Source organism: Carassius auratus, chromosome 36, assembly GCF_003368295.1.
Source record: "Carassius auratus strain Wakin chromosome 36, ASM336829v1, whole genome shotgun sequence".
NCBI lineage: Eukaryota > Metazoa > Chordata > Actinopteri > Cypriniformes > Cyprinidae > Carassius > Carassius auratus.
Window position 1 is genome coordinate 10,156,920 of NC_039278.1, and position 26,896 is coordinate 10,183,815.

At 36.4% G+C, this 26,896-nt stretch overlaps 1 protein-coding gene across 19 annotated transcripts in view; it reads right to left on the minus strand.

The window, feature by feature from the left end:
* nfasca (neurofascin homolog (chicken) a) overlaps window positions 1-26,896 on the minus strand; it is a 78,847-nt gene that overhangs the window by 41,610 nt on the left and 10,341 nt on the right. For 3 of the 19 annotated variants that reach the window (XM_026221277.1, XM_026221272.1, XM_026221285.1), the window contains exons 1-2: window positions 16,353-16,649; window positions 2,444-2,502 (exon numbers count right to left, since the gene is read on the minus strand). The exons of 1 other annotated variant lie outside the window; for it this stretch is intronic. The gene's annotated coding sequence lies outside the window, so the exon portion shown is untranslated. Of the gene's footprint in view, window positions 1-2,443; window positions 2,503-16,352; window positions 16,651-26,896 lie in introns of those variants that run through there. 15 more of the 19 variants (XM_026221283.1, XM_026221281.1, XM_026221279.1 and 12 more) reach the window with 8 other exon arrangements.

Consider the following 26,896-nt stretch of genomic DNA (forward strand, 5'->3'; position numbering starts at 1 on the left):
AAACTCTTTCAAAGAGCCAGAATCTCTTTAGGCTGCCAGGAATCCAATTACAGGAACCTGCTAAATCATTTACCTCTTTGGTGTCAAGGTAAAAACTTGTCATAATAGGTCTGAAATGTACTGTATTAATACAAGCACATCCACAAATTTAAATAGCATGCATGGCTCCAGGATGAAACTCCTCTGGCAAGAGTTCTTTGGCAGGCTCAGCTGTCTGAGAAACTCCCAATATGTCGAATGTCAGTACAGCAATGATCTAACCCAAATACTATAAAAACACCAGAGGAAACCAACAGCATTGCCAGTTTCACCCCCCATCATACTGAGGCTTTTCGGTTCATTCCAAAGGAGCGAACTGAGGTTTAGACACATCTGATTGAGTGCTTTGTGTTTGGTGAGCTGTATTATATTGAGATTATAGAGAAGCATCTCCCATTCTGATTCCCCAGCAATGTGAAGACAGGAATCATGGAACACATCCTAGACGGTTAGGTCGAGGGGGGATGGGAGGAGAAGGGGGGCAGGTTTTGCTTCCTGCCAAAGGCCAGACAACCAATGGGCTAGTCACTCACTGAGCAAATTCTGAGACAAATCACTACAGGTCTTGTAGGTGCAAGTGATATTAAAGTCTACAATATTTATTATATATAAATGGAAGAAAAAAGATGAATAAAAATTATAGATTATTATTATAGTTTTTAGGGCAAAAATAATTAAGTAAAATGGCCACTAAGAAATATTACAGACTCAAATTTATTAATAGTTAATTTTGGACCCTCTACACATTTCAGAAAAAGCAGCTTCAAATCACAGCTAGACCCTAGTTAACTCCAGCCCTCAGTTCAATTATTTTCAAATAAGACCTCACATTTAATTATGTTAACACCAGCTCATCAACTGCATTCTGGGATTCATTAATGCTATATAATTAAAAAGCCTTTGTGCTCTTATTTGCATGGATGTCGAGACGCATAATTTTTACAGCAGAAAAACGGAAACCTTCATATGGTATATTTTTCCCCAAATGGTTTGTTATATCTGGAGGGGAAAGAGGTGGGATTCAGTGTGCAACTACAACAGTCATTTACAACATTATAGTCCTGAAACCCACTTGAGCTCCATCAGAGCAGGTGAGTGGGCATAGTGCTGGACTCTTCACTCTTTAATGGTCTTAATGGTCAAGGTTATCACAGCTTAATAATGCAAAATGACTGCTCCGGGTGTGTGTTCACTGTGTGTATGTGTGTGTTCACTACTCATTGCTGTGTGTGCACTTGGATGGATTAAATGCAGAGCTCAAAATCAGAGTATGGGACACCATACTGGCTACACATCATGTCACTTTCACTTCAATAGCACCCACTGAAAGACCTTATTCAGTGACAAAAGTGACACATTTTGAAATAGCTTTGATGTCTTCAAATTTACAATCTAGTATTCTGAAAAAGAGAAAGGACTCTGGCCGCATTTAAACTTTCAGCCAGATTTGATTTTTACATTGATCTGTGGTGGTTGATGCATGTAAACTGTGCAATTGTGAGGTCAAATGTCCTTGGTTCCACTGTATGCTGAAGGTCTAGCATTCTGGGGTTTCATCTCCCTGTCTCTCACTCTCTCTCTCTATGCCCCTAGTGTGCTGATGGTAGTACAGCCCCAGGCAGTCTTCTCATCCAAACACACACGCACATTACCCATACTCCCACTCTATAAATACTCACATGCCCATCACAGCCAATTACCCTCAGTGGAGCTGCGCCTCTCTGCCCCAGACTCCCCACTCACTCCTCCTCGGGCTCCCTTCAGCACTGAGACAGATTTTGAGGATGCTGGACTAGTTGCCCCCTACAGCTGTCACTTACACACACCATATGCATGTTTTAACACTATTTTCAATAGACGTGAAAACTGTAGCACTCGTTTTACCTGAGGGCATGAGGGAGATTTTCCATAATGTCCCAAAGACAGTGTGAACACTAAAATAACTTTATATATGATAAAACACATCATTCAGAGTGACATATGATACCAAAAATATACGATAATTTATCCAACATTTAAATGAATACACGTAGTAGATAAATATTATAATATGGCTCTCTAGAATTGATTCTAATTGGTCAATCACAGCAGTGACAATCAGTGATTAAATAAATATTTCTATAGTGACCAATGAATGTTAAATGGTGCAATAGAATAACTAAATAAAATAAAATAAAAATATGTATTGAATTATAATATGACTCTCTGGAATAGCTGATTGATTATTGTACTATTTATAAGTGTTTTTTTTATTTATTATTTTTTTTATGACTAATGACCACTAAAGAGTACAATTGGTCATAAATAAATTAAAATCATAAAATAAAAATTTTACCACTGCAGAGCTATCAAGATAAAAAGTGGGGGGGGGGGGGGAAAGTGAAACGTATAAGTATAAACTTACACAAAATGGTTGGAAATTTGGCCAATTTCAAGGCTGATGATGGCAGAGACTTCTAAGACCTGTAAAGATGGAAAAACAGGGTTAATGATCATTTCCAAATATGTGTGCATTCGGTTTACCTCTATTCATTTATTATTATTGCTTTAATTTTAGCTCGTACCTAAATACCATTGGTTTTTAATAGAGAAGGTCACACAGAAGCAAAACTTATTGACTTTCTTTTAATTTTCTGTACTCTACCTGCAGACATGAGATGCTTTACTAACATGAGACATTACACTTCACTAGCAGTAAATGTACCACATCAATATCTGTGGACCTAAAGACAGATGAGATTATTGAGACAGGAGCTGTATGAGATATGGGAGCTTGACCTCTGTCAAACAGACGGACAAAAAGACCTTTCCTAACTTGACATAATTCTAAGGGAAGATGTAAAGGAGAACGTGTTAACATGTTAATCTCCATCTCAGCATGTAGTGCTTTCAGGTGAGAAGGAGAAAATCACATGTGACACATAGAAAGAAGAGAGACGTGACAAATAAAGAGCGATGGATGAAGTGCTGATAGATGGGTACCATGAATCATGCTGACATCTCATTCTTTTGTGGCACGCAGCACAGACTGATCTTTATGGACACTAAAGATGCTGAGTAGGAGAACATACAGAAAATACCCTCTGCCAATACACTGTGAGGATGTGAGGATGCTCAAGACATGCTAGAGATGTGCCACTTGGCGACAGCTTGTCTGTGACCATCAATTCTGAGATGTCCAGAAAATGTTTCTTCATAACTTCTGACTTAACTCCAAACACTAACACCATTTGTGCTATGAAGATGAATGAAATATCATTTGGCTTGCTGAGGAGAAGTGTGTTTTGTTATATTTTGCATGGTAGACAATTAAAGGGGTGAAATAATCCCACAGATTTAGTCCACATTCACACAGCATCAGAATATGGTTGTCTGTCCTGTATTTGAGTCCTTAATACAGTTACATTCACACAGCACGTCCATTTACCAGAATGACAACCGCTTTCTATAAACAATCTCAAACAATCAAACAGGACTCACAACCGCATTCTCTGAAAACCTGAGCTGTGTGAGTGGAACTGCACTTGACAACTAGATGTCTGCCACATCATAAAATGCAAGAGAGCTGGTCTATGCATGTATCAGATGTTACCGGTAAGGAATAAGTGCTTTGCACGTTCATACAGACAGTAAGTTGCTGTGTGAATGGGACATTTCAAGACTGTAAGTAAATGTGGTTGTCAATCCCAAAATCTGACAGCGTGAATGTAGCCTTATACTGAGGGAAGAACTAAAGCCTTTCCCAGTGGTCAAAATATTCAGCCAGCAAGCAACCACGCAGAACACTGTAGTAACTACATAGCAGCATGGTCAGAAACAGTCACCACCTATAAACCATCAATAGGATTATATCAACCACCAACTCATAAATACTAGGCACACCCTAGCAACCTCCAAGTAAATCCACAAAAATACAGGGAACAGCGAGCAAATAGGGCTTGGCGATAATACGCTAATAATACAGTAATGTTCCTCAATTAAAATGATAACAAAATGATAGAGTTCAATAATGTTTGATATAATGTTTATTCACCAAAAGCGGAATGAAACAGAGCTGCTCATTTGAACCGGGACACATGGACCATTTATCCGCTCGGCTCAAAGTTCAAACGGCAGCGCAGCACGATCTCACTAGAGCAGATGTGTTTACTTGCTGATAAGTCTCAGCAATGCAAACACTTAACAGCGCTGAGATCCAGTGTGAAGCGCTAGAATTCAGCAAAGAACACAAATTACTCTGTGATTTAAATGAGTTTATAGCTAGATGAAGCCAGAGATTGTCTACTATTGGAAGATGAGAGGGTCCGTATTACTTATGCTCCATTCATGGCATGTGATAATGGCGAGATGACAACGTGACGTTCAACTGACGTTCCAGCTGCTCATACACTTGGCCTTGGACCAGGGGCGTCGCTAGGCCCTTTTTAGGGGGGCTTCAGCCCCCCTAAACTTATGCCCAGCCCCCCTAAAAAAATTTTTGATTAATTAATTAGTGATCGCTTCAGTCCCCTTTAAAAACTCATTTGAGACGGTGGCAAGCTGCATCAAGTTCCGGCTCCTCCCCTTATCTGAGTCTGCACGGATTCAGCGCGTTTTTCAATCCACAGGGGCGCCGAGCAGAGCGAACATCAGAGAGTACAAGGTGTGTGTGTGCGTGCGTGTGTGCGCGTGTGTGTGTGCGTGCGTGTGTGCGTGCGGTGTGTGTGTTCTCGCATCCAATACCAGTACGTCTTCGCTGCGTTCACTTTCAGCCTTTATCACAGTGTGACAGATGTGTTTTCTTCCAACAAAAATGAAGCGATTAACACCCATGAAAACATACTTTAGAAAACGATCATGATTTATTTTAATTTACTTTTTGAAATTGAAAACATATTATTGTGTATTTCGGCATTACATTATGCAGCCATGCAAAATAAATTATTAACGACACACATCATTGTCTGAAAGCACTAAATGGCACAGAGAGAGAAACATCATGTGGAGTTAATTTGTTTTCTATTATTAAACATAATTTTGTATTAAGTAATAATTAATCATTAGTGTATCATGATACATATATTAGAGTAAGAGTAAAGGGATCTGTGATTATTATTTTTTTTTTTAAGTAATTGATTTATAGAAGTGGCAAATTGATAATGATGTTATTTTTTATAAATATAAATAAATATAGAACAGATTAAACATATTGCCAATAGACAATTACATTAATACATGTTTTGTCTATAGTCTTAATGAATATTAGCTGGTTAGTTAAATTATTTGAAATGAAATACATTTTCAGGGGCTGACTTGATGTATAACCAACCGTATTGTTGATTATAAAGGCTAAAAAGCTAAAAATTAATAATAATAATAATAATAATAATAATAATAATAATAATAAAATATAATAATTTATTTTTCATTGTAGATGGATATACAACATTTTTTGTTGTTGTGCGGGAGTAGGTCTGCAAATGAGCAACAGTCAGGTGAGAATAGAACAGACAGCCTCACACACACAATACCACTGTGTTCCCAAGATTCATTGCAGTCATTGAACCCTTATGTTGTTTTAATTTTCTGCCAATTTCCACGTACATTTCATAAGAAAAAGCAGTGGTATCATCAAAGGATAAACATGAATGTCCTAATACTGAATCAGGAAGTCTTTATTGTAAAAAAAATTAAAATAAAAAAAAATATCTACATTCCCAATTCAAAATTTTCCAGTGACTGGTCACATCTAAAACACTGTATTAGTTTTTTTTACAGTGTTGTATATGGCTCAGTCAGTACTCCTACTCCCATATATGAAATACAGGGAATACAATGGAATAGTGGATTGCAATAAGGTTAGTAGTATACAACCCTACCCTAATAGTAAAATAATATTTTTTAATCATACCCTTATTGGGGGCTGAGCCCCCCTAAAATCAAAATCTTAGAATCGCCCCTGCCTTGGACTATCAATGCCTAAACATAGTGCCTAATGAATCTGAGGTGGTCAGGTGGTACAAGTTGTAGTTCTCAGAAAACTCCCAGTTCACAAGTTTTAATTACGAGTTCAAATGAAGTCATGAATGCTTTTTACAGGTTGGTATCTCGTAACATTTACTATTTGAGAAAACATAACTATCAGCTTGATATCCAATCATATTACATCCTTGACGTCAATGAATTTCAGTCAAAGTTTGTATGAGACTCTTTTTACGGATACCTTAGGAATTAATGATAAGTACTGTAAGCTGTATCCCACCTGACTCCTCTTGTAAAAACAAAATTATTCTCTAAAAATAGTTCCATCCAAAACTATTGTTTAGTGTAAAACATGTTGAAGAATCATTAAATGATAAGCTGTTTCCTCTAAAAAGCTGTTCATCGTAGCGAAGCCTCTCTTCCATTGACATCCATTCAAACAGAAAGCAGGAGCGTTAGCATCAGCCGTTATGCCTTTTTGGCTAAAGGTTGCAGGCTTGTCTTACAGTGCTTTAATTATTAGATTATTAATGTAGACATTAATTTAAAGTTTTAACGGAGTAATGGAATATAATTACAGTATGTTTGTGGTTTGTTATTAAGCTACATCATTTGTGAATTTATACTAAATGTATTTAGACTACTTTTTTTCATACTAATACATAGAAACCATAAACAGTAGTTACATTTTTACCGTGGTATTTAGGTGGGGCATGTGTGGCTTTAGCTGTGGTTATCATGATGCTACTATGGAAGACCAGTGGTTAATTTTTATGAAACTCAAACAGTCAGTTTAAATTTCCCTAAAAACACAGATTTTACTGTTTTTGATAATGTTGTGAAATTGATTTTGAAACAATACAACTCATTAGAACATGCAGGAACCAAGAAAGTATTTTTTCTATTAATATAATAATTTTGTTATAATATAAAAATTGTAAAGAATTCAAAAACTTGAAGTGTTTGTCATGTTCTGACCATAAAGAGAAGTTTAAACTGTCTGAATTCTACAACTTTTAATGGAGGCTACAGAGTACACCCTAGCAACCATCTATCAGCCACCAGAACACCATAACAACTGCATAGAAACCCTGCAAAACATTGTAGCTACTGCACAGCAATAAAAAAAAAAAAAACAGTCAGAAAACCCTAGCAAGTAGCAACCACCTAAAAGACTACATATGATAGAAAAATATAGGACTATATATGCAGGAAGAATCTTCTAAATGTTCTAAACTGTCATTTCAGAATTTCAGGAAAGTGCAGGTTTGTGTGACAAATGTGGAAAGTTCTGACAGAAAAGACAGACTAAGGACATGTCAAACCAAAAACAACCCACAAAAGCCAGGAGGAAGGTGGTCTGAATTTCTGCCCACGTTGACAACCAGACAACCAGTCAGTCACGCAATTGTACGCACAGCCTCTTGCTCACACTTCACTAGACCTCTTCCCTGGAGCTTACTAAAGGTTCTTCCTGCCTCCCTTGAAGCACAATCTTTACATGCTTTTTCAGTTGTACATCTATTGTCTGTTTGTCCCCCAAATATGGATTACTCTACTACCGGATCTTATTAGCCTTTATGGGTCAGAAGGCCACAGTAATAATGGCCCACACAGATGGGCAAAACAGTCCAAAGGTTTATAGAAGAAAATATGCAATGTCATCCTACTAAAGCTTGGTTGTGGACACACCAATGATTTAAATGAAACCAAACCTTGCACTAGAGGTGCAGATACATTCAGTGAAGGTAAGTCAGACAAGTGTGCAGATCTGTGTGGATCTTATGGTTGGCAGGAGTGATGGTTCAATGTTGCAGAATGACCTATTTATACCAGGAGAGAGGATGGAGAGAATGGATGCCGAGAGGAGGTGGCAGGGAGAGGAAAGGGAGGGGATAGAGAAAAGGGGGACCTTGGAGGAGCAGAATGAAAAGTAGTTTGGTGGGAAGAGAGAGAAAGATGGGGGAGGGATGAAGACGGTGGAAAAGCAATGGAGTGAAAGAAGCGTATATCCAGCCCTAAGGGGAACGATAAATCAATCCCGCCTCTTCCTGATTATAGCCGGAACTCTTCCTCCTCTGCCTCCTCCTCTTCCCACTCATTGCTGTCAAATATTACCTAAAGTATATCCAGAAATGATTTACACCAGCAAAAACCTGGAAAATGACACTGTTGAGACATTTAAGCATAAAAGTTAGTCTGAAGTGTTCTCTAATGTGGTTTCAAAGAAGATCTAGTTATATACATCCACTCTCCACCTGAGCAGAAGAGGCTCTCTGGATGTTTTACTGGAAGCTGCCAGATGCTGACCTACTCTACTGAAGGTGGGAAGAAGAGGAGAAGATCTGGGTCATGATGCTCTGAGGGTCTCATAGCGACAAATAAACACATTTTTGACAGCACTGGTTTTAAATGATGTGATTGTGAAGACTTAACTACATGAAAAAACAAAAAGACTTTTACTTAAAGGATGGTTGATTACTTAGGTTGTCTATTGAAAATAAATTAATAAATACAACGTTTTAAAGGTGATCAATTATAAAATATTGTTTTACCATCCTGGGAGTAGAGGATAAAATCCTTCCTGAATCAGTCAATTAGATCATGAAATTAAGTTTTTATTTAACAAGGATGCATAAGTTTGATAAAAAATGACAGTATTGTATATTACTAAAAAAAATTACATTTCAAATAAATTATTTAGAATTTTCTATTCATCAAAGACGTTTAAAAAAACATCATGGTCTCAAAAAAAAAAAAAAAAAACTAAGCAGAACAACTTTTTCAAAATTGACAACAATAAGAAATGTTTCTTAATTATCAAATAAGCATTTTAGAATGATTTCTGAAAGACCAGCTTTGCCAACACTTATATTTAAATAGAAAACCACTAAATTATAATGGTATTTCACAATATCCCCCAACAAATACTTAAATCTAATCATCATCCCAGTGATGCTACCAAGAAAACTTTTCTGTTTTCCCTCTGTGCGAACGTCCAAAAAGAAATGTGTCTGAATGGGGTCAGGTGAACCTGAAACAAGCCAAATAATTCAAGACCCAAAGAATGGCCAGTTTTGAAACTGTAGTTATAATGTTGTACACCATTACATGCTCCGATATCTAAAGGGAGCTCGTTCACTATTTACCACATACTAACGTCATGGTTTTTATCAGTCTATTTCATGTCCAAAACATGCTGTGCCACATCTGAAATATTTAAGACCCCCTTCTTCTCCTATACCCTTAAAGACGACCACCCTCCTACATCCTCTGAGCACAGCTTTAGACTCTTCCATTCTAAAGTGAAATTGGATTCTGCCTAATCTCCGCCAGCACATTCAGTTTCCTCTCATTTCCTCCTGCACTGTTTAATTCAGTATTTAGCCATTCACAGAAAGGTCACATATTCGGATAAACAGACCAGTGGAAAACCTTCTTTGATGTGTTCTTGTATTGATTTTTTATTTTATCTCATTCATTTTGTTTTAGTGGATTATAAAAATCTGTTTTGCCGTGTGGATGTCCAGTAACTCAATAAGGTGAGATGAGTTTGTGGTTCGGGAGAGACAACAGGAATGAATCCTACAACACACACACACACACACACACACACACACACTCAAACTATACTGCAAAACACTGCCAATGACCCAGTAAACAATTCACTTTCTTTTTATCTTTTTATTTTCTTCCTGCCCACATCTGAACAAACTCTCCTGTTGTGGCCAGTGGTAGACGACCTGGTCGCTAGGGCTCCATAGCAACAGAATCGGGTGAGGGGTGTTTGTGTGTAAATGTCTTTGAGTCTAACGCTCATCGCAGAGGAGGTGTGGTCTACGCCCATTACCAAGCCAGCGTGTGTGTGTCCGTTGGCAATGTGTTGTTTTGAAAGACAAGAAGGGATGGTACCAAACGTGAAACCTTTTTATTTACATTATCAGGTCTGTTAGGCACCTCGATGTTAAATCTTACTCAAGCGACAGGCTTTCAAAGGGACAAAAATGGAAAATAACAATAAAAATGGTGTAACCCGCACATATGTACTGTTGCTGGGATACAAAGTAATAAGGGGTCATTAGAGGTGCAGCAGCTGTATGTTACTGCACAGAACAGGTTTCTGGTAATAATAATTAAAAAAAATTATAATAAAAAAAAAACACTAGACGGTATGTTTATGAATGATTTCCCTTTTTAAGTACTTTAGGAACAGCTGCAGAGAATTCAAAACAGAGAGCCACTCACAAACTACCCTTTTACATTGTATTCTGTATGTTTTATACATATAGAGTGAGAGGTCACATACAGGCCAGGTATGAATATTTAATGCATGCTGATTCCTGTGAAGCTCATGAAGAATACACTTCTATTGACTGCAGAAGTACCCTAATAAATAATAGTAGATTAAAAGAAATGTCAGGTTTTGTTTTTTTGCCAGATGATGGACTGGCTATTGATCAGTGGTTGACCGATACTATTTTTTTTGACAGCCGATACCGATGCCGATATCTTGGAAAGCAGGGGGGCCGATTTATTTATTTATTTATTATTATTGATATTTAAGAAATTTGAAATAATTTGACAATGGATTAAAAAATAAGTATGTAAAATAAACATATTTAAGAAGACAAAGTATTTTTGACAAATAATTAAATATTTCATAAAAATATAATTAAATAGGAAGTAAACACTAATCAACAGAGCACTCAGTATTCTGGGATATTTGTGTGCATTGGGAATCGTATTTTTCAAATACAGCCAAGGTAACACAAATTTTACATACAGCACACAGAGAAGATGACATGAATATGACAGTGGGCAAATGCATAAAGCCCTGCATAATTTTAAATCATGAGTTCTATAGTATATACTTCTATACTTATGACAGAAAAACAAGAGGGAGAGTTCTAAGGTGCAGCCTTTCTCAGCGCCGTCAAAATAAAAGTCTTGAACACATTAGCCAAGCAGAAAAACTTATAAGAACTGATATCTGTTATGATTTTTATGTGTTTTATGATACATGGTCGATATTTGACATTTTTAAAATATCGGCATCGGCCGATATTTGAAATATGTCAAGATGCTGATATTTGAAAAATCCTAAAAATCCTAAAAAATCATAACAGAAATCAGTATCATAAAAATCTAACTTCCTCTCTTATATGTAGATAATTTTTTATTCTGTAGTTTTGTGTTAACATCTGTAAACAAAGACCAACAACACAGAAGGAAATCGTTTTTAAAAAATCTATTTCTTTATTTTCTTTGCACACTGTTAAAAATTGTTATATATATATATATATATATATTTTTTTTTTTTTTTTTTTTTTTTTTTTTTTTTTTATTGGCATCTCAGGTTCAACATTCTTGAAGTGATTTTTGGAGTGAAGATGGTTAGCAGGAGTGATGGTTTACAAAAATCACATCTGTGACTCATTTCCTGAATGGGTCCATCTGCCTGGGTTTACTGTGGTGATTAAATACACTCTGGATCTCTTAATGGTCGTAGCTGTGCCATCCCACCTCCTGGGTCACGGGTCCCCTGCCCCTCCCCATGTGTTTTGCTCCTCCTTCATTCGCCCTTTAATAAGGAGGGATTGGTGAATACTGTGAATATAGTCTCGAGAGACACCCGCTCATTGCTGAATGATAAGAAACGTGCGTTACTATGTGTGTGTACGCGTGTGTGTGAGTTTGATTCAATTTGTCTATGTGTGAATGATTGTGTGACAAATAAGGGGGGTCAGAGAGATAAGCTACTGACAAATCCAATAATTAAACCTCAGAAAAATATCCAGTGCACAATAATAACTACAAGAAATGGTCCTGGAGCTAATTTAGGAGGATGGGCTTTTTATTCTTTTGTTATTATTCTGGACATAAGCTGCCATTAAAGCTTTCGTAATAGAGAAAGCCAATCAACCAATGAGATGGCAAGTGAGAATATGTCCCTCCTCGTACATACAAAGAACAGACATGATGTCTTAACCTCAACGATTAATAGAAATGCAGCTAAAAGAGAGAACAGTGATCCAAAATTAGGGGTTAAGAAACCCCATTTCTGTTCTTGCTTCGTTAAACCAATAAAGGTACATTCAAAATGAAAAATATACACAAATTATTTTCAAGTAATTAAATGTAATAATTTACTATAATAATAAAAATAAAGGCATAATTATAACAGTACTACTACTACTACTAATAATAATAATAAAGGAATAATTATAAAAACAAACGGTATACAATAATAATATTAATAATAATAATTTATACATAAAATGTAAGTATGTTTTGTATAATAAATTATTACGTTTATTCAAATTACTTGAAAATAATGTGTATATTTTTTTATTTATTAACAAATTAAATAATTGTAACAAATGTAACTTTGTAACAAATGTGACAATTTTAACAAATGTAAAATTGTTAACTATTAATTACAAATGTAATTAACATTTGTAAATAATTTGGGCTTTCAAAAGAGTAAAATAATCTTAACAATATGTTAAACAATTTAACAACAACAACAGGTTAAAATGAACCCAGGTTTGGTGTCAATGGAGAGGTACTAAAGGTACGGGATTTTGTGGTACAAACTCTTTATTCTTTAAGAGAGAGAGAGAGAGAGAGAGAGAGAGAGTCCCCCAAAAATATTGCTAATTACTTTGTGCTCTGCCTCTGAGGATCCAAAGGGTTCATGAGCTGTTTTTCAAGCCCCTGAAGCAGAGAGAGGATCAGCTTTGTGGGAGACCATCTCTGTCCTTAAACCATTCTGATTGAACACATTCCAAATGCCACAGGGTCAATGCAGTTGGTGCATTCAGGCACTGAAGATAATATATGCGCATGCTATTTACAGTGCTTTCTTAATTCTGTAGTTTATGTAAAAACCTAAAGCCTCAAGTTCCACCCTTCTGTCAGATCTAAAGACACCAGCAAATCGCAGTGGACTGACGTCTGATGAATCAGACTCATGTGTATTCCACGTCAGCCTCTGTTGAACTTCATGTTTGCTTCAGCTCGTACAGTTGCCCTCAGGCGCTGTGATTGTGCACATGAGGCAATACGAGGTCATAATTCAGGTCAATGCTTTTTAGAGACATATAAATCGTATGTCTGAATTTATTCCTCACATTTATTGGTGGATTTTAGGCATGTAATACAGCCTATCCCTTTCAGTGCGTGGATTATTTCTGCATGCTACTAACACATTTCTGTCATCGCCTGTTATTCAACATCCATAAAATATGCTCTGACACCTTCGAGCTCCAATAGTGGCTACAAATGGATCAAAAATGTATGAAAAAGGAAATATACTTAAGGTTTTTCATGGTGTGCTAATACGGCAGAATTTTCCTCTAATCCTTCAGCCGAGTTTCTTCAGATTAGTCTTTGTCTTCTGGTGGTCTTGGCAAAACAGGAACATATATACGTTTCTGTGTTCCTCAATATGTTACTGAGTAAACCAGGGCAATGTGCGCAATATAAAATTACATCACATTACAGTAGTTACTCTTTCAGTCACACTTTCAGCAGGAAAAATCACGCAATTCAAGCACAATGCTCAAGGGTCCCAACAACTGTTTCCCCATCTGGGATTCAAACATCTGGCTCCATATTCTTTTCAAAATGTCAGTTCTTACAGTATGATCTCACTGTAGCCGACCTGTAAGACTATTATGCTAAATAATAAAACAAGCAAAGGTCTGGAAGTCCTGACTAACAGCTGTGATTATTCTGCATGTGATGCTAATTTTGCAGAGTTTGCCACATTAGACTATTTAGATTTCACTCAGCACCACACTGGCGGCAGAATCGCTTAGCTGGTGCTGAAACGAACACAAGGGAAATGATTAGTACTCCAGAAGAGCATTGCCAGTGTCACCAGTGTAAAATCTCTCATTATGGAAAGCAGAAGGCTTTTTAAAGGACACTGACCTGGACTAATTGGAGACGCTTTGGAACCATCCATCTATGTCTAGCCCAATCTCAGGACGTAAACGAGCAGTACCAGACCACTTTTTCTTCTATAACAGAGCATTTATCCACTCTAAAAGGCAGCATAAATTACATGAAAGTACATTACTGAAGCTAGACAGTGATTTTACAAAGTAAATAATTCATTATTTTTGAGCAATCAGTGCACATTTTATTGGTAGATCATCAGGCATTATATTAGTTCAGTGAGGAGGAGACCAGGACTACGTATACTAAGCACTAAGCTTACTATTTCTGCAGTATACAGCATACATACATATTAAAATAATAAAAAATATATATTATATATCTGAATCTGATTCTCAGGTGTGTTGGGTTAAGAATGAATCTAAATGTGCCGTTGTAGGAAATATTCACCCCACACAAAAGGATGAGCTTTCCAGCCCACCATACACAGAAGAGCACAAATCTACACAATCACCCCCTTGTACTGCATGTCCGGTTGTATGGCTGATTCAAAAGAGCTGATATTACGCAACGTTATAATGTCATTGTCACAAGCCTGACATGTTTTTGCCTTTTTCAGGTGTATTCATCTAGAACTTCACTTCACATGTATCTGGTTCTGGTTTAGGCCACTAACAATATTTACATTAAGGCGTGACAGAGGCTCTTTTGTAAAATGACACTGGCCTATTTATTCCCATGTATGTTGCAGAGACACACATGGCAGAACAAATACTGACTTGTCACTATCAACTCAATGATGGAAAACATCAAAGTCTGGACAGCAAACAGCCTTTTTCTAACTTCATATGACTGCTATGATGTAAACATCCCAATCCCAAGAGTTTGGAGGCATGACTACATCTATACAAACAGTATAGCCTGAATTTCTTTGTAAATTGTTATCGCTATTCTATTAATTTATTTATATAAACAGTTATTTTTATTTTTTATTTTTGCGCTGAATTGAATTCGTCCTTCAATTTGAAGTTTTATGAAAATATATTTTACCTTGATATTTAAAATGCAAAATAACTCAAACTGCTCCCTTTATAGTGAACGTTAAATACAGTAATCGTTCATTATACTTTAAACTTTGTAAAATTGCATAAATGACAAATTATTGTGTAAACAGAATCCAGGCAGATGAAGAGAAAGGGGGAAATATTGAGAAGAGATGTTGAGAATGAGAGCACATATAAAAGAACAAAAAAGGAGAAACACTCTAAACACACTTTAATTAGTAAAGGCTAATTACGGTTTAATTGCCTGCTGAAATAAATAGCGAGTAAAAGGTCTTGTTGAATAGTAACAATCTCTCAGTTGGCCCTATAGCTACACTGAGACAGCCAGAAACACAACACTGCAGAGTATAAATCCACACAGATCACACAATGACAGCACAGAGAGTGTCTGAGGTTGTCAAGTGCAGTTGGCTTGTGTTTGTGTATGTGCTTCAGTAAAGTAGTGTTTTCTTTTGAATGTGATTTACATGCTCCATACATCCTTAGCTAACCACTTAATGCAACTGACTGACAGCTCTAGTTTAATTTTAGTTTAGGGTAAAACTAAGACTACTCCTCAGTCTGACATGAGCTGAGATGACATTCAGTGATGTGGTGGCTGCGAGACACGCAGACAGACAGAACACTTTAGAATATGAGGGCAATCCAACAGAGTTCACAAAGGTCATGGCCAGAGCTAGTTAAGTTTTCAAGACCCCGATCATGCAACATGTAGCCCAGCGTACAATTCAAAGATCAATATGTTCTCATCTGCAGCCAGCCACTCATCAATAAGTGTCTGAATGATTAGAAAAAAAAAATTAACTCATGAAATCATATGCAATATGCTTTTTACATCTATTATTTGGCCAAAAATACATTTTTCAACATTCTGACTACAAGTGGACACTCATTAAAAAACAAAGTCTCAAAGGCCCTCTGTTAGAATAGTGTGCAGCTACCATGACCAACCAAAATCACAGCTCAAACGCACACAATTAGAGATACAATAGCAATAAATGCAATCTTGCAAATACTTTATGTAATCTTTCAAATATTTATTTAATGTCACTCTTTAATGTCAAATATCTAAATTAATTTCTGAAAGATTTAATTTTAAAATAAAAAGGTAATACACTGTCCATTTCATGCTTTTCTATTTATTTAAATACATTTTAATGTCTATTTAAAGCTTAATATAACTAACTTAACAGAATAAGCCACAAGTCTAAATGTGTCAGACCAACAAAGCCCAATCTAATGCAGTTAGCATGAGAAAAGACACATGCTGGCAGCCCTCTCTCTCCTTCCAGAAACAAAAAAGGCAATTATCAGCCCGCTGTAGTCTGCTTTTGAATCTAGGCAGAGACACACCAATGAAATAAGAAAACAAACTAAATTTACCTCTCAGGCGAGAAGGTCTCTGTATCTGGTAAGAGTGAGCTGGCTTTTCATCTCTATTAGAGTTGATTCCTCTTTCATTTGTGCCGGCTGTTTGCTTGGTTTAAAATCCTTTGACTAGAGGAGTAGGTCACTGTGGCTTACAGTCTGTGCCATCAAGAAGCAGAGCATGTGTGTAATTCCTTAATGACGTGTCTTCTGAGGGCTGTTATGCCTCTGTGCATCCTTACCTCAAGCCTTTACTAACTGTCTCTGATGCTCCCTCTCTCTTTCTGCCTCCGTCACACACAGCAAACACAGATTGCCCGTCTGCCACCTCCTACTTTGACGTCTCCCCGCCTTCCTAATGAATAATTAATCACAGTGTGGGTAGACCCCTCCCCCCCTTTGAAAAAGATCCACACACACGTGCTCCACACAATAAGAAATGCATACACACATCAAGGAAAAAATCCTCCCCCTCTGTCAGCTGGTGGAAATTTAGCGTTTCTCAGGCTGGGCTAGAAGACTCACCCCTCCTCCAGGCTTTCCCTCTGAGCTTGACCTCTCTATTATGACCCTTGTCTCAACCTTGTGTATGTCTGGACTCCTTTTCACTCCCTGTTTGCCCTCCTATCACCTACTGACAAATCAATATGATGTCAACAACATGCAAATGCTCACTGTATATAATTAAAGGAGCCTAGTATAGACAGTGATCGATAGATGCCAGTGCCAGAGAATTTGAGTTAAATGATAAAGATATTTAACCTCTTGCTTCCAGTCAAAAAAAGGTTAATTAGTTCATTAAAGGAATAGTAATGAAATCTACCTTTAGTTAAGATAATAATTCCTCAGCACATGTTTATATAAAGCAGAATGGGAGGACAAACACATTCAAAGGAAGATGCCAAATTACTATCGCTTACCATAAACCATCTAAAAGCCAAGGACTGCAGGTGAATGACAACTTAAATCTAAGCAGGACCCTTGACTGTGACCCCTGTGTCTCCAAGGTGGATTTGCAATTTTAAGGTATTTAGTTTTCTAAGGTAAGCACATTCAATTCTGAAAAGTGGTCTCCCCGTGACTGCATATCAGCAGTCAAACACTCATTTCAATGCAAAGTGAGATGAAACACTGAAACAACTTCTTTATTCCCCAATTTGCTACACAAATCAAGGAATGTCAAGATTTAACAGTGTTTGTTGTTGTAGCATATTTGCTTGTGACCTCAAACATACACAGTCCAAGCGCAGTGAAGGGCAGAATGGGTTTCCCTTATTATGAGACATTTTTCACATATTTTCCTTTCCACTGACGTCTTTTGTGGGGGCTCCTGTGTTGGCAGATGCAAAACAGAGGGAGTAAGCCTAAATAAAAGGTTTGTTTCAGTTCTTCATAATTGGCACAGAAGATCAACAGTAAATGCTCTGGGGAAGCAGTGAGAAAGAAAAAAGACATAGGAAGACATAAAATGTAGCAATTCTTTCAAAAACTTTTCACATACTCTAAAGATTCAGTAATGGCACTGTGGTGCTGCAGTGCAGTAGTGAGGAATGCATGTTTGAGAAACATTAACACAATGCAAATCAATTAATTATGGTATTTTTTGAAAACACAACCAGTACTGAATAAGGCTGAATATGTTTTCGACACCTGACTAGTTTATTTCACAACTGGAAAGCGTCTGATTAATAGGGAACTAACAGGATAAAGTGAATATCATTTGACTGATAATATGACATGGCTGAAAATTGCGATTACAGTTTATGTTTTAAAGCTGTACCTAGAAACCACATATAACATCTTTACCATTGAATTTTGGTTTTAACTGTGGTTATTAGGGCTGTGTATCACCAGCAAAGTCACGGTACGATACATATCACGATACATATGCCACGATACGATACATATCATGATTCATGGCTGTACTGAATTTTACTTCAGTAGAATTTAGTAATGCAGCTGTTTATAAAACACTGCATACTTTAGGGCCAGTGCTAACTATAAGCAGTTGACCTCTGCAATATGAAATGCCTCCATAACTGTACCACAGTACAATATAGGTAATGGCATATGTTTAATGTTTACATTGGGCACTCCCCACCAGGACCAGGTACGACATTCTGATTGTTTGCATATTGTTTTTAAGCCCATAAATAATAATTTGCTCATTCTAATAAATTTATATTGTAATGTACTCATATTATCATTGCACAAATTAATGCACTCTCTACTTTTTAAAAATATAATGAAAAGAAGAGTTCTAAACTAATATGCTGTATCTCATGCACACATGAAAGGGGATAAATATCTTTATATCAGGCAATCCCAGTTTTGTTCCTTTGCGGCCAGATTAAATCTTGTTGTAGGCTATATATTAAGCTCTATTTATTATTTTTTTTAGAAACCTTGCACTTTTCTACTCAATTTTAAATGGTGTTCTTGTAATCCAATTAAGCACTGTCCACTGCTGTGCACGTGCCACAATATCGATACAGGGCCAGCTGTAACGATATTCATATTGTCAAATCTCCAGTGTTTGGAATAACGCTGTTTAAAAGAACGGCGTTAGGTAACGACGTTATTTTTTTCAGTAACGGGGTAATCTAACTAATTACTTTTCCCGTCGTTATAACGCCGTTAACACTACTGGACGTTAAATGCGGTGCGTTACTATGCATTGATTTAATAAACTATGTAATCCGAACGCACCCCTGTCTCGCACAGCGAGTGAGGAGGTGGGTTAATATAGAGATAAAAGATTATGATTGGCTAAGGCAGAGTCATGTGTTTCATGGTAGCCATTCAGAGCCAGTGTTTTTACACCAGTGGCGCCAAACACACACATACACGCGAACGCGCGCGCACCCATGCACGCAACAGCTACACGAAGATTCGCAGCAGCAGCAGAGATGGCGAGTCAGGAGCAATCCGATGAAAAGTTGGCATTTTCAAGGTGGCGATATAAGCACTACTTTAAATTCATTGTGGTCAAAGGCAAGAACGTGCATGTAATGTGTAAGTGTAATGTGATACACACGCATCTACAAAGCTAGTGGCTTTAGTAGTTATGTACAAACACCTGTCTGTTCTACTCATTTTAACTGACTTGTGAAAACTGCAAAAAAAAAAAAAAAACTTGACATATAGCAACTTTTTTTTTTTACAGTAACGCAAATAGTTACTTCCCCTGGTAACGAGTTACTTTAATTATAGAGTAATTCAGTTACTAATTCAGTTACTTTTTGGAACAAGTAGTGAGTAACTATAACTAATTACTTTTTTAAAGTGACGTTCCCAACAGTGCAAATCTCTGTGATGATACATCGTCATATCGATATTTTGAACACAGCCCTAGTGGTTATCATGATCTAAATGTTTGCTATTGTGGAAGACCAATTATTAATTTTAATAAAACTCAAACAGTCAGAATAATTATATTTCACCATATAAAAATGAGGTTGTTACCATTTTTAAAGATGTTATAGCCAGGCAACACAAACCTGTTTCATGATTTCATGAAACAATATCAATCATTAGAACATGCAATTTATTTTTCTATTAAGATATTTATTTCGTTAAGGAAAAATGGCTGAAAAAGTGTAAAGAATTCAGAAAACAGTCATGTTCTGATTAAACTGGGTGATAAAAAAAAATAAAACACATACAGCAAATGGACATTCACCCCATAATCGATTTTCAGTAAAGTGACACCAAGAGATTTTCATTCAGTGACAAGTTCTGAGGTAAAGAAACCTGTATTCAAGTCATGCAGACATTAAAAGGCTATGAGCAAAGACATTCTTGTTGTGTTGCCATGCCAGAGCATACAACCACAAAGGGCCTGTCTTTCAATTGCATCAGGTGTAACGCTAACTGGATTGTTTAAATATTTAAACCAGCTTGAGGGACACAAAGGCAGAGGGATAGGGAGGGGCACGGGTTAAAAAATGTGCAAGAGCAGCAGAGGGGGCAGAAAAAGAGAGAGAGATGACAGGAGAAGAAAAGACAGAAGAATATGGATGTTCTGAGAAAGATAGAAAGGCTCTTGTTGTTTGTGGTCCTCCAGGACAGGACATGAGTAAAACAAAGAGAACCAACAGTGGAGCATCATGGCTGTTTGAGCAAAGTAAGACCTCCTTTGTCTGTGTCGGGGGAAATAAGCGATTTTTTTGTTTTTGTTTTTCTTCTTTCTCAGCAATCAACGGGGCGGCTCATTACGGACTAACGAGAGGGCTGAAGAGCACACTTGGGAAGACTGGGAGCTGCCAAGTTTATGAGAGAGGCCATATACAAAAGCTGTCAGTAATGAGTTGAAATGAGTCCATGTGAGTCCCACTGGAGTGAATCCCACTCTGGCATGATTGGTCATGTAAACCAGCAGCTTTCGAGCACTTGTTCGTGGAACGGGGATAAAACTGTGTGTATGGCCAGATCAACATAATGGCAGTGTCACTCGCATTTATTCTAATGACAGTAAAATAAACAGTTCGTGATGAAACAGTTCATGCGCTACTGTTTGTGATCAGTAAGGTTTCTCTTATGCTCACTAAGGCTGCATTTTTTGATGAAAAATACTGCAATAAAAGTTTAAATATTATTACAATTTAAAATATATTTTTTTTTAAAGAAATAAACGGTTCTCAGACTGACATTTTTTTATGCACATGTAGTCATTCAGACCAGGTAAAAATGGAGATGGGGTGACAGCTTTGATTTGGTGGAAAAACTAGTTTTTTCTTCTTCTTTGAGGATTCCTTGATGATAAGTCAGATGATAAAGTTCAAAAGAACAGTATTCATCTGGAACTGAAATATTTTGAAACATTATCAATGTCCTTTTTTCACTTTTGATCAAATGAATGAATCATTGTTTAATAAAAGTTTTTCAATAATAAAAAAAAAACTTGGATGAAATATTCCTGCTTTTGTTGTGTTTCAAAGACAGTGCAGATAAGTAAGATACATGCTGCATGTTCGCTAATAGCACTCGGCAACAATCACATTCTCAATGGTTGGACAGGTCAACAAAGTGTTAAAGTCATCTAGATGAAGTAGTATCCGGGTGTTCATGCTATGTAGCTCCCATGCCTCCCATCTGTTTAAGTGATATATCACTTCCTTAGCCAATAAGAGGCATTATTCATCACAAATGAGCCAGTTGATACCTCTGATATCTACTAAACCCATAACACAAAGAGTGAGTTGACTTCGAATAGATTTGAACTATTCTGATTTGATCATTTAGCCAAGCATATATAATTAAAGTAGTCCACTCAAAATAAAAATTTTAATTACTCTTCCTTACATGTATGTTTTTATATATTTTGTGGAACAATGTTTTTTGTAAGTAGAATGTAAGTCATTGTAACTCCAAGACAGTTCTTCAGAATTTCTTCTGTTGTGTTTCTCAGAAGTCTGGAATGACCTGAGGGGGAGTAAATGATGCCAGAATTATAATTTTTGGAAGATCCATCCCTTTAATTTTGATGCTGTATCTAATGCAGGCCTAGAAGTCATGTTAAGAGAACAAGTTCTCTCTGATTCTGTTGATGAGGTCTGGCAGCTCTTGGGGACAGCTGGTCTTTCGTTTATCAGGTCCAAACCTCTCCACACACATTCTGTCCTTCTCTGTCCCACCCTCCATTGATCCAAAGAACCTTCTCCTCTTATCCTGCTGTGTACAGAGCCGGTCTGAGGGTCAGATTAATGGCAGCCCTTCAGAACAGCTGCTGCCGAAGGCAAGCAGATACATCCACATTAGTCTTGCAACTCTTGAGACAGTCCTCCCTTTCTTCAATGATCCAATTCACTCTCTTCTTATATATATTTAACATGAGGGAACAAAATCAAAGAAAGAAAAAAAGAGTTTTTATGACTGAAACAACATAAATTATATCCAGATCCATGATATTGATTCTCTTCCATATATCCTGAAGCTCTTCTTTTGGGCACTTTAAAGTGAAAATTCACTCCTTCGGTTCCAGTGTTTCTTGATTTAACTTACATTCACACATCTTTAACAGATTCAGATACAGCTAAAACATGAATGGATTCAGTGACTTCACAAACAAAAAGTGTCTCATGAACAGGGTCGTGACATAATCAGTTATGTTAACCATTAAATAGTTAAGGGTCATAGTTTAAGCTCTTGCCTTGTCTAGTAGGGGTGCAAGGCCCCAGGGTTCGGTACACATGTGATTCGTGGATTAACTGTTAAGGTTAACCATCATATAGCGAAAGTTTATTATTGGCACATTTTGTCTTGCCAGTTAACACACTCAAGCAGTTTTAACTCGTGCACTGTTTTCTGTGCGCTCAGCCGATGCCGGACACACTGAAGCGCGCACCACAGAGAGTTACATGGGTTAGCGTAAGCAGGAACATGGGTGGACTCTGTAATTCAATGAAGACTCTGAACAGCAGGGCTATTGGAGGTGTATAAGTCAAAGTGTTTGGATCAGAATGTTCTCAGTGATGTAAACAGTTTCTCTGAAGTACTACTTAACAGCTCGCATAAAGACAGAGATAGAAAATTACAGAAAATAAGAGAGAAAACAGCTAAGGAAGCAGCTGGTCAAAAAAGGGAAATGAAATCAACACAAATGATGCTAAATGTCTATATTCATACTTCTGAAACTGGTCCTGCAGGGCTCACCAAATTATTGGATTCCCTATAAGCCCTTTGGGCAGAAATTCTTCAGAATTTGTTAGCCCAAAATAACTTAAACTCGCCCGAATAAAAAAAAAAGATATCAGCTGAATTTTACTGCGGCCAATCAGCATGATCAGCAAAAACTAGAAGCATATATGGATGTAACAATTCACTTAACTTAAGATGCGATTAAATTCATGATACAGATTGCAAAATAAAATTTTCTTACTCTGTATATATATATATATATATATATATATATATATATATATATACACATACGTATACATATGCATATACATATATATATTTTACAAAATGAGATTTAAGACAAATTATAAATGAAAAGGTGTCCTATTTATTATTTCTCAGACAAAATGCTGCATATTTCTTTGTTAAATTGAAATGTCAAATAATAAAACTTAAACATTTTAAAAGAAATCCCAAGTCAAATAAAAAAATAATACAAATAAAAGAAATATTTTTTTTCATTTTCAGCATCATTACTCCAGTCTTCAGTGAGTGACGTGAAAAAGTGACTTGACATTCAGCCAAGTATGGTGAGCCATACTCAGAATTTGTGCTCTGCATTTAATCCATCCAAAGTGCACACACACAGCAGTGAACACACACACAAACCATGAACACACACCCAGAGCAGTTGGCAGCCATTTATGCTGCGACACCAGGGGAGCAGTTGGGGTTTGGTGCCTTGTTCGAGGGCACCTTGATACCAGTCATGGTATTGCCTGCTCGATACTGAAACCCACAACTTTAGGGTTAGGAGTCAAACTCTCTAACCACTAGGCCACGACTACCCCACCAGAGTCACGTGATCTTTCAGAAATAATTATATGTGGATTTGCTGTGCAATCATTATTGGTGCTCATTCTTATTCTAGGCTTGTTCAAAAACATTTAAGAAGAAAACAGCATTGTGTGTGTGTTACAAATGTAGAAATATCTTTTTTGTATTAAATTGTCTACATTATATCTAATCAAATAAATGAATGAATGAATGTTAATAATATTTCACAATACTAATTACACAAATTCAGTCAATTTTTTTATATAACAATGATATTGCTTGGGAGACTTCTCACAGTATGCAAGCCAGCTGTATGAGTATAAACTTTTTTAATGTGTTTGTTTAAATAGGAAAAATTTGCTAAATTACACCATGAATAAACTCAATAAATGACATCATAATAAAAATAATAATTCTCTCACATGATACTAGCCAACCACATACGAATATCAAAGATTTGTACAAATGATTCCTCCCAAACAAAAGACTTAGATGACAATGGTGTAAAACTGATGTGAGATTTCTGATCTGTTTCAATCAAGTCAAACATTTTGAGAAAAAGCACATGTGTATACACACACATGACCTATAAAACAAACTTTTGTGGGCCAGACATCGAAAACATATGGATCATGATGAACTCCGCCACAGATCAGGGCTCTGAACGTTTAACTGTGTCAGTTGAAGAGTCAACCCCAGGTCTGACATCAAGTGTGTTAACCCCTGGGGTCACAGTTCAGTGACAGAAGGCTGAATCAGAGTGAGTGTTAACAAAAAGCCCTTCCTCACTTGTCGGTCAAACGGTGGCTGTCTTGCACAGGCCCATTTAACCCTCCCCCTCGGCTTTTCAGGAGCCTCTATCAACAGGAGGTGTTGTCATTTCTTCAGTTAATTGCTGGCTGAGTCCGGATCTGCCCTCAAGAAATCTGGACAAGAGAGGGAAAGCTTTGGTCACCCGCCAGAGCTTGTGTGTATCCCCCAAAACTCGCACACATGCTCCAATATCTAAGAATACAATGGGGCAAAGCAGCTGCACTGCAGAACCACAAGACAGTCCTGAATACGTAATTACGAACCAAGACAAGCCATCTGTGCCATGGAGATCATAACATCTGCTTTAGATCAATAATATGCACAAATAAAGAAAGCTGATTTTTTTTTTATCCACAAGATTTCCTACTACATCAATTCAAAGCTTCCTTTTTACATTATGACATGACACACAGTTTAAGCCTATGAACTAATATGAGGGGCCATAATGATGTAACCTCCCGTTGGGACCCAACAGACACCTGTTCTGTATGAAAACACTGATAGAGACTTGTAACCCTATATAGGTCTCAGAGGGGCGGCTGAGGGTCCTTCAAAAAGACTAAATAAATTTGCATGGGTTTATTCAGATTTTTAGCTGCTTGCAAAACAAAGTCAGTATCTATAAAGGAATATTGATAATACAACTACATGGACTGCTGCGTCTCTGGATAATATACAGACTCCTGGCACTAATTACAGGAAATTAACTTATTGCATTATCTTTCAGACTAAGAAAGAATAGGTCGAATTACCTAATATATTTTTTTAAAAGTATTTATGCTTAGGCTCCATTTATTTGATCAAAAATACAGTAAAAACAGTAATACTGTGAAATTGTTTTAGAATTTAAAATAACTGTTTTCTATTTCAATATTTTTTTCAAATGTAATTTATTCCTTTGATGGCAAAGCTGAATTTTCAGCATCATTAGTGTCACGTGATCCTTCAGAAATAATTTGAATATGCCAATTTGGTGCTTAAGAAACATTTAACATTATTTTCAATGTTAAAACAGTGCTGCTTAATAATTTTGCAAAAACTGTGATACTTTTTCAGGATTCTTTCATGAAGGTTCAGAAGAACAGTTTTTATTTGAATTCAATTGTAACATTACAACTGTCTCAATAGGAATACATTTTTAGCAGTCATGTTCATCCACCCATATATTTTTTAATGGGTATAAATAATATATATATATATATATATATATATATATATATATATATATATATATATATATATATATATGCACACACAAAAAAAAAGACAGAAAGAGTGTGGTCACGACTGCAGTCTCATCCCCTTCAGAGGCGTGGGAAAAGACAAGGATAAAAGTGTCACTGCTTACCATAAGGTTATTTGAGATGCGTCAAATTACAGACACCCCCCTCTGAGAAACACCTGCAGGCATGGATATTATTTCTAGGGACAAAATACTTGTGCCAAACCAAGGTTATCACATCTCAGCTAATTAGATGGAACAAATGCGGCCAAGAAAACCCATGAATCTTAAAAGTATCAACATAACACTTTCACCTAGACATTTTAGGCTGATTTAAAGAAGCAGTAATGAATTAAATTATGAAATGTGATCAAGGGAGTTGTTCTCTAATACAACAAACAGGTCACTGTGTTTCTGTGAACATTAGGTGAAGCTCTGAATCTGACCTACATGTTGCAGGCAGACAGAATCCTTATAAGAATCAGCACTTAAAGGTAAAGTTTGTCCAAAAAAATAAATAATAATAACAATTTTTCATACATTTAGCAGACGCTTTTATACATTGGATTTGCATTTAAAGTGATTTTACTCTAAAGAATATATCATTTTCACTTACAGAGACACATTCAGCATGATCAGGGTTATTATAGTTTAAAAACATTTTGTATTACTTGAAATTACATAAATGTTACCTGAAATTTTTCCATCTAGTTGCCAAGTCAAGCAACTCATTTCTCATTTACATTTAGTTTTACTTTATGTACTAAAATAACTAAAACTATAATTAAATATATATTTAAAATATATTTAGAGATATATTTAAAAAACTAAAAACTAATAAAATTCCAAAAAAGTTAACTAAAATTACAAATAAAAATATTTATAAATATTTAAATTAAAAAAACGAATTCAAAATATTAATAAGAACTATAATAGTATCTCAATGACACTATATGGGTGCAGTATGAGCTTGATGGAGAATGACATGCACAACTGAGATATTAAATAGATCCCTATAAAAACACCATTACTGAAAAATTACTCTCCATTTGACACACATAAATTA